Source organism: Macadamia integrifolia, chromosome 11 (assembly GCF_013358625.1).
Source record: "Macadamia integrifolia cultivar HAES 741 chromosome 11, SCU_Mint_v3, whole genome shotgun sequence".
NCBI lineage: Eukaryota > Viridiplantae > Streptophyta > Magnoliopsida > Proteales > Proteaceae > Macadamia > Macadamia integrifolia.
In genome coordinates this window covers 560021-569099 of record NC_056567.1, presented here as the reverse complement: position 1 = coordinate 569099, position 9079 = coordinate 560021, and the positions used below count along the sequence as shown (strand labels likewise).

Here is a 9079-nt window from a genome sequence, read left to right as displayed (position 1 = left end):
TGTTAATGAACAACTACTTACCAGATTTTAAGGAAAGTTTCCCTTTATTATGAAGTAGTTGTAGACGTGTATCAACAGATTTTTTTATTTTTTATTTTTTGTTATAAACCGTGAAACTTTCAAAACCCAATTAAGTCTCTCAAAATATTATTTTCTTGAGTTTGAATATTATTTATTTATAAAGTAATGAAAAGAAGAGGGTCCACAGAATGCCAACCCAACCCATACTCTTCCCATCTATAGGTGCCACTGAATCTTCTTCCCCTCCTGTTTACAGTTCATAAACCTATAGCAGCATTTGAAAAACCACACAACTTACATGTGGCGGTTTGAAATATTGTAGTTATTGGTTGATCAGGTACATCAGAATTAGTTTGCAATGGAAGGTTTAAGCCCACTAAAAGCAGGAATATTAGCTCCAATTGGATGATCTTAACCTCTTAAGCCAGTTAAATTTCTGGGCGGCCCTGCTTAATGTCTACTTTTCTTACTTACTTCCAATAAGAAAAAAGAAAAAGAAAAAAGGTTTATTCATGGAATAGTTAAGGTAATCCAATGAAACTGATTGATCTCCCACAAGAAGTAAAGAGGTATATTAAAAACATAGTGTCCCCACTGTCTTGGAGTTTCAGATTCTTTAAACTATAAGCCATTTGTCCCATATGAACTGGAGGAATTGTTTAGGAATATTGTCTGCAATAAATTTTCATCCTCACTTTTCAAAGTAAAGTCAAACATATATATACAATTACACCCACGTTAGCTTAGAAAAGAACTGGAAAGATCCCAAAAGAGAAGAAGAAAATTGATAGGAGAGGAGAGGAGAGGAGAGGAGAGGAGAGAGGAGGTGGATCAGAGGAGGAGGCCAGACAATAACACAATCAAACCCCAAGATTTACTTTCACTTCTTGTCTTCTTCAACCAAGCAATTCCCCCAAAATCGCTAAAATTGCAGAACGATTGCTTGCTGAGATACAGGAAAGCCACAATCCGATTCTACTTCATTCACTACCCCTGGAGTATCTTGAGGTCCAGTACTTCTCGATCTCCTCTGCTGTTCCTCCTGGAATTCTTCCAGCAGTTAGAGACCATCTGATCCCAGTGAAACATCTAATTAACATTTGGTAAGGAGAAAAACAAAAAAAAAATACTCAAATTGGAGAAGAAACAGAGGAGACTCGACCCACCTCTTCCCAATCAGATTATACATTCGAGCAATTGGTGTCTCTTCATCTTCTGAAAACTCCATCTTTGAGTCTTGACTGCTTTCCTCTGCAACAAAAATACCAAACCACAACCCCACATGAAAACAATACTCATGTATCAGAATAACAGGGATTTCTATGGGTTCAGAGTACAGGGATCTACCATTAACAAAAACCCAAATGCAATTCTTTTAGAATAAATTCTTGGATTATTAAAAAAAAAAAAAAAAAAGGAAAAGGAAAAAAGAAAAAAAAGAAAAAAAGAAAACCGGTGATAACTAATAGGCCATTGATTTCAGATGGGTTCTCTGAAATTCAAATTAGATGCCAGATGAAGGAGTTTTGCCCCGAGAATCCATGGAGGTATCATCAGAAGAGTGATCCATATCAGCCATTGATACAGTGAAGAGAGAGAAGTAAGAAAGGAAAAAAAACTAAATACTGTGTACTTGCATAGGTCTCCCCTCCGCCTTCTCCTTCTCCAACGGTTATCTCTTAAGGATTTGATTTGTAGATGGTTTGAGTATATGAGTATAAAAGGGTATAATGATCCTCTTAAATTAAGATTATCTCTATTAAAGGGGTTATGAAGTCTTTTGTTGTTTAAAAGTAACAGCATACTCACATCGTCAATGTTAGGGGAGCGGGACGTAAATCGTTCAAACCCTTGGACTTACATGTAATTTCTGTAAACTACAGGGAGTGGGGGCATAATATTCCCTTTTTAATATTCCCACTTAAGGGGAGATAAATTTATTTTTGTTGTGGCTGGAACTTGATTTCCTTTTTATTTATTGACAATAAAATCCTTAAAAGACCATTTGAAACCAATCAAACCAACCTGTTTCCGCTACTCTTACCATAGGTGCTGTACTTTGTGGGTCAAAATCGTCTATAGTGAGGTGTAGTGAGCATCTGATGGTTGGGGTGCATGACCGGGCCCTCTCAGCCATTGAATGTTCATTGCACTACTACAGATAATTTGGGCTCGTTCTTTATTGATCATGTGATTGTGAACAATCTAAACACACATTGTGTATGTTATGCGAGGACATTATGTATGTAATGGATCCTCGCATAACATACACATTTCAATTTGTCATACTTTTCTTAAAGCCTTTAATGCTTTAAATATCTCTTGTTTTCACAAAGAAAATACATAACACACACACACACTTCAAGTCCCTCTTGTTTTCTTTGTAAAAAGCTAATAGCTATGGATTGGGTTTCGATAATAGAGGAAAGAATTCAAAGCCTTAGGTTTGAATTGCATAGCCAGGGTATTGATGCGATAGATGTTCCAGTTTGGCATTTTATTGCTTTTCGTTACAGAAAAGAAGGTATTAATATTAAAATTTAAAATGCCTTAGGTCATTTTAATTTGCTTACTATTATAAGATATTATTATATTTTTTTATTTTAAGTTCGAATATAATATGGAGTACTGTTTTAATGCTAATTAATTATATAACCAGAGATATGCCATTTGTGTGAAACGCCTTTCAAGACTGATAACTCAATGGAAGAACAAAAATGGGATGAACTCAAAGAACATTATCGGGATGAACATGGGGACTATATAGCCGAAAATGTTTTAGATGAAAATGTATATATTATCCTCCTCATCCTCATTTTCATCTTAATCTATTTCAAATTTTTTTTTTTTCATATTATAAAGGGAGATAATTTGTACTATTATTTATCTTTTCACCCCATTAGTATATAGGTTACAGACGAGCGATTCAATGTCTTCATTTGCTTCATAATGTGGCTTTTGAATTGGTGGAGAAATCGCGCGAAGCCATGCAAAAATGGGAGTTGATAAAAAATGATCCAAGAATTGAATATAGCCAAAAGAAGGAAGCATCTTCCCAAATTGATAAAATTAGAAATGCATTGGCAATGTTAGAGGCTAACATAGATGGAATACATGCAGTGTGTAGACAGGGACTATCAAGGGGAGATTTTGATTCTGATAAGACTGATCGGACCTATGAATTTTCATTGTCTTACCGGTACACTGTTATGGATGGTTTCAACAGTATTGCAGTAATCTATGACAATCATGTACGTATAACACAAGAAGCCCTTATTCCTCTCAACAACACTATCAAAACAGACACAAAAATGTGAGTTCAGTTTCACTACACGAATGCTCGCCTGTATGTATATGTCAGCCGCCAACATCTATCCTTTTTTCTTTCATAAATATTTCTTTTCACCATAAATGGCGATAAATGGTACAAGTGTTAGGCCTATGATACAACATGCAAGTGAACATACGTGTAGAAGATCTATTCTCCACAAATTTGTGCATTTCAGTTTTTTGTCAATGTATTTTTTTATAAGATCGATCATGAGTTTCTTCTCTTTTATTATATATATATATATATATATATTTATTTATTTATTTATTTTTTTGTCCCTCTCTAACTCTCTCTCTCTTTTTAGTTCGGTGAACCTTGAGGTCCAAGAAGCTAAGATTGGGCTGCCATACTTGCCTGCAATGGATTCATTCATTGGATGCTGAGGATGTCATAGCGTGGTGGAGATTTTGGATGCACTTTGTTGATCAAGATATAAGAGTCATATAATTTGATACTTATGGTTAATTTTACTAAGCCACTTACTTTTATATGGTGTTCGATTTGATAAATAATATTTTAAGGGTTTTTACATAAGTCTAGGATGCCTTATGACTAAAATGAACGATATAGTTATGCAGTACTTAATTGAAAATTTTTATGGGTAGTTATCCATGTAACAATGGAAAGTGAAGTTTCCGGAAATCATTAAATCTGAGTCATACATTTTTTTTCCCAACAACAAACTAAGCAATATCCCAACTTAATAGGGTCGGCTATATAGATCTCCCAAAACAATGTTGGAAGGACTATGGTTAAATAGAGAAAAGGGGGAATGAAGGGACGTATAACAGAAAGGGGGGAATGAAAGACGAAGTGAAAATAAAAATTGGCGAGAAAGACAAATGAAAGAGGAAAATAAGAGGAAAGTGGCACACCCAGGAAGTCAATTGACTATCCGCTAAATGAGATCAACAACCTAGATCCTTGCTATCCAATAGACTCTATCCAAGGTCATACTAGGTATAAGACCCAAACTATGCATGGCATTTCTTATAACTTCTTAGATGGTCATTTTAGGCTTGCCTGTAGTTCATTCGCTCCATCGGCAACATATCACTACTCTTTACTGGGGCATTTCCAGGCCTTTGTTGAACATAAGCATACCATTTCAAACAACTTTCTCGAAACTTGTCATTGATTGGAGTGACTTCTAAATCAGCTCTAATACTTTCATTCCTCCTTCTTAGTTTTTCCACACATCCATCTTATCATCCTCATCCTTGCTACACATAGCTTCGCAATATAACACTTCTTGACTACCTAATATTTCGCTCCATATATCATATCTAGTTGAACAACAGTCTTATAAAACTTTCCTTTGAGCTTTAAGGGTATACGTCGGTGGCACAGTACTCCAATTGCACCTCTCCACTTCATCCATCCCAATTTAATTCTCTGTGAAACATTATCCTAAACGAGTCATTTTGAGGTATCTTTATTTCCTCAATTCTCACTATATTATTATCCATCATATATACTCCGTCTTTGTTCTACTAATCTTGAAGCTACTTGTTTCCAAGGTTAATCTCCATGGCTCGAACTTATTATTGATCATTGCTTTTGTCTCATCCACTAACATATTATCATTAGCGAAGAGTATACATCATGGGACCTCGTCTTGAATGTTCTTAGTTAGTTCATCCATCATAAGTGCAAATAGATAAAGGCTTACGGTTGACCCTTGATGGACCCCAATTGTAATTGGGAATTCGTTGTCCATACCTCCTACTGACCTCACACTAGTCACTACCCCCTCATACATATCTTAGATTACCTCCACATATTTACTCGACACTCCTTTCTTCACTAGGATATATTGAAGTAGGTCTCTAGGGATTCTGTCATAGGCTTTTTTCAGGTCAATAAAGATCATATGGAGATCCTTCTTGATATCTGTATACCTTTCCATGAGTCTCGTCAATAGGTAGATAGCTTCTTTAGTGGACCTACTTGACATAAGCTAAACGAGACCCTCTTCTCAAGCTAGCTTCAATAACCTTCAATATCCCCTTTATTTTTGTAGGTTGGCACTACAATGCTTCTCCTCTATTCAGCTGGCATCTTCTCTGTGTTCATAATTGTGTTAAACAACTTAGTTAACCAATTAACCCCACATACTCCTAGGGTTTTCCACACTTCAATTGAAATTTCATCTAGGCCTCGTGTCTTGCCAACTTTCATCTTTCTTAAGACTTCTTTAACTTCTGCCACACTTTATAATGTTCCAGCTCCAATTAAATCAGTATGAGAGGTGGGAAATTTTTTATTACAAAATTATAAGGTTTAAGTATACAAATTAGGAAGAAATTTGAAAGTATGTTAAGGCATAATTTTAACTCATGTAATTGGTGATTTTGTGGACAGTAAATTTACCCTAGGGACAAGGAGATACTTCCTCATGTTGCCATGGACAATACCCATCATCCATGGGCAGCCTAAGCCAGAGAAATTGGCAGAACCACATATGGAAGTGCATAAATTTTTATAGAATCTCCTACTGATTGGGCAAGCGGCCAGCCAGTTGTCTCACACTGATTAGGTGTTTTTCAGCCCAATCAGCCCCTATTTTGGTTGAATGGTACCCTACCCATTGTGGGTTATGTTCTCTACCTATTTACCCAAATTAGCCCTATGAGTAGGGGTAACTCGGGGGCATTTTCGAGGTTTCAAATAAGATTTAGACATGGGTTGTTAAGAGTTGTTTTGGGTTCAGTAGTGAACCTATAATGAGTCAATTCATAATATTTAACAAATGATACACACATTTGGTTATCAAACTAAATAATCAGACGTGGGTACGATGTCGATTATGGGGATCTCATTGTACTTGCGATTTGGAAAACAAGGTGAGTTGGTGTATTTTTTTCTTTTTTTTATGGAGACTTTATGCGTTATTACTATTTTACATGAATTATATACATCAATGATATGTTATTGTATTGTTATGAATGTTGTGTGCCATTATTAATATTATCTACTAACCTGTGAATATGAAATATGAGGCTAAGAAATGGTTTTGGACTGCAGAGGTAAGTGAGGTAAGTAATTACGGTTTTATGAATGAAATCTACAGTAGAAATTGTGTTATGAGTGTTATAATCCCTGACGATAATGAGAAACAAAACAATAAAATTCCATATATAAACTTAAATTTAAATGTGTTGAAAATGTTTAAGTAATTGGTAAGAGACATACCTGTTGTAATTTTCAGTTGAAACAAATGTGGACTAAAAACTTTGTTCGACTAATTTCCCAAGTGGACGTCTTCAATTGTTCGGCTAATGTTGATGAAATTTCCCGATCAGATAGAACCTCCAAACCACAGATAAAAAACTAGCCCGGAGGGTAACCCCGGAAAGATGTCTCCAATCCAGTCAGTATTCTGATAAAAAGAGAAGGGTGAGTAGGCAAAGCTCTAAATGTTCTGAGTGTTATGATCCTTGACGACTACGATCCACAAAACAATAGAAGCCAACACATAAAATTAAATTTAATTATGTTAAAATCGTATGACCAATTAGTAAGAGACATACCTGTTGGGATTTTTAGCCGAGACAAATGTGAAGAGCTGAAAGCATGTTCAACCAATTTCCAAAGTGCTCGCCTTCGAGTGTTCGGATAATGTTGTTAAAGTTTCCTGCTCTCATTAGAACCTACAAACCGCAGATAAGAAACTGGCCCGGAGGGTGACCCCAGGAAGAAGTCTCCGATGCCTACGTCAGTATTCTGACAAAATTGGAAGGGTGAGTAGGTAGAGCTCAGAGTGTTCTGAGTGTTATTATCCCTGACGACTTTGAGCCATAAAAAAAATAGACATCGATACATAAACTAAAATTTAAATATGTTAAAAATGCTTGAGTAATTGGTAAGAGACATACCTGGTTGGATTTTCAGCCGAGACAGATGTAGAGGGCTGAAAGCATGTTCGGATGATTTCTAAAGTGCTCATCTTTGAGTGTTAGGCTAATGTTGCTGAAGTTTCCCAGCCTCAATAGAACCTACAAACCACAGATAAGAACTGGCCCGGAGGGTGACCCCGGGAAGAAAGTTCCGATGCCTGAGTCAGCATTCTTATAAAAATAGGAGGGCGAGTAGGCAGAGCTCTGAGTGTTATGATCCCTGATGACTATGAGCCACAAAATAAAATAAGTCCTTCAATAAACTTAAATTTATATGTCTTTAAATTGTTTGAGCAATTGGTAAGAGACATACCTGTTGGGATTTTCTGCTAAGACAGATGTCGGGAGATGAAAGCATCGTTCGGTTAATTTCTAAATTGCTCATCTTCAATCGTCCGGCTAATGTCGCTGTAGTTTCCCACTCAATAGAACCTGCAAACCACCAATAAGAAACTGGCTCGGAGGTTGATCCCGGGAAGAAGGCTTTATGCCGAAGTCAATATTCTAATAAAAATGGAAGGGAGAGTAGGCAGAGCTCTAAGTGTTCTGAGTGTCTTCCTGTAAAAATAAGTCTAAATCTTTTGTATATCGTGGTCTGTGTCTCTTCCCATTTGCTGGCTGGTTTCTATTTTTACTGATGTGGACTCGTGAGCTTTTGATCGAGCGATCACCATTCTAGCTGAGGAGGCAGATCTCATATATGATAAGTATACTCAATAACTTAAAAAAGCAGTAAATTATTTAAAAAGTACTCTCATTAACTTAAAATACGTGCAAATTATATGAAAAGTAATCCCATTAACTTAAGAAGCTCTAGTAATACTACTTATGAGAATGTTGCAAGATTTGTGTCCAACCTGATACCAACCAATTTGCACATCGTCCGGCAGCTAATTTTCCTTACCATATGTATATATGTCCTTACCACTTGTCGATAGTAATTTTAGGTCTGCCCATACCTCTTCTGGAACCTTTTACTTACATTCGGTCATTTTTTCAAACTGAGGCTTATATAGCTCTCCATGGAATATAACCATACCACCTCAACTGGCTCTCACGGAGCTTGTCCTGAGTCAGTGCAACCCCCACTTAGTTTCTCATGCAATCATTCCTCAATTTATCCTTCCTGGTCTTACCGCATATCACACGTAACTTCATCATCTCTACTACACCCAGAGATGAGAATCCCACGTAACATCCTCATCTCTGGGTGTAGCAGAGATGAGGATGTTATAAGGGATGTGCATCAAGACCAGGTGGGATAAGTAACGAATATATTAATCAGGAAAAAAATGGGGGTCACACTGATTCTGTATAAGTTCGACAAGAGCAGGTTGAGGTGGTATAATCATTTTATAGGGAGACCTATGGATGACTTAGTTATTCTTGTATTTAAGTCATATTATGGTGTTTAACCATGTATGTGAATCATATTATGTGAAATTGATTAATTTATTTAGTTATATCTCCTTTTGTTCCCTTTTAAGAAATGCTTGCGTTACCATTTTCGTATTAGCATGATTATAATAGGAATTATTTAGAGTATATTATTTATTTTATATCAGTTTGTAAGATTCATTTGCATATATTTGTGCATTATGTTAAATACTTGTTCTAATTTAAATTTGGATATTTGGCCACTATGTTTATAGTGTTAAAAAAAATACTTTCTTGTGCATTTAAATTATGGAAAAATTAATGAGCATTCTCTCTGTGATGCCCTTTTGTATTAGGTGACGTACTGGCTCTCAGTAATTACTGGCTCCATTATATTTCGTTCAAAACTTTTGTATAGATTGTATGTTTTCAATGAGAAAATTACAATTAC

The 9079-nt window shown here is 35.9% G+C and overlaps 1 long non-coding RNA gene across 1 annotated transcript; it reads right to left on the bottom strand.

Annotated features, from left to right (window-relative positions):
• Nucleotides 1-663: 663 nt before the first annotated feature.
• Nucleotides 664-1688, bottom strand: LOC122092844. The gene is made up of 3 exons (XR_006144328.1): nucleotides 1655-1688; nucleotides 1188-1272; nucleotides 664-1092 (listed from the first exon to the last, which is right to left on the bottom strand). It is a non-coding gene; the product is annotated as an uncharacterized LOC122092844 (long non-coding RNA).
• Between the last annotated feature and the right edge of the window lie 7391 nt (nucleotides 1689-9079).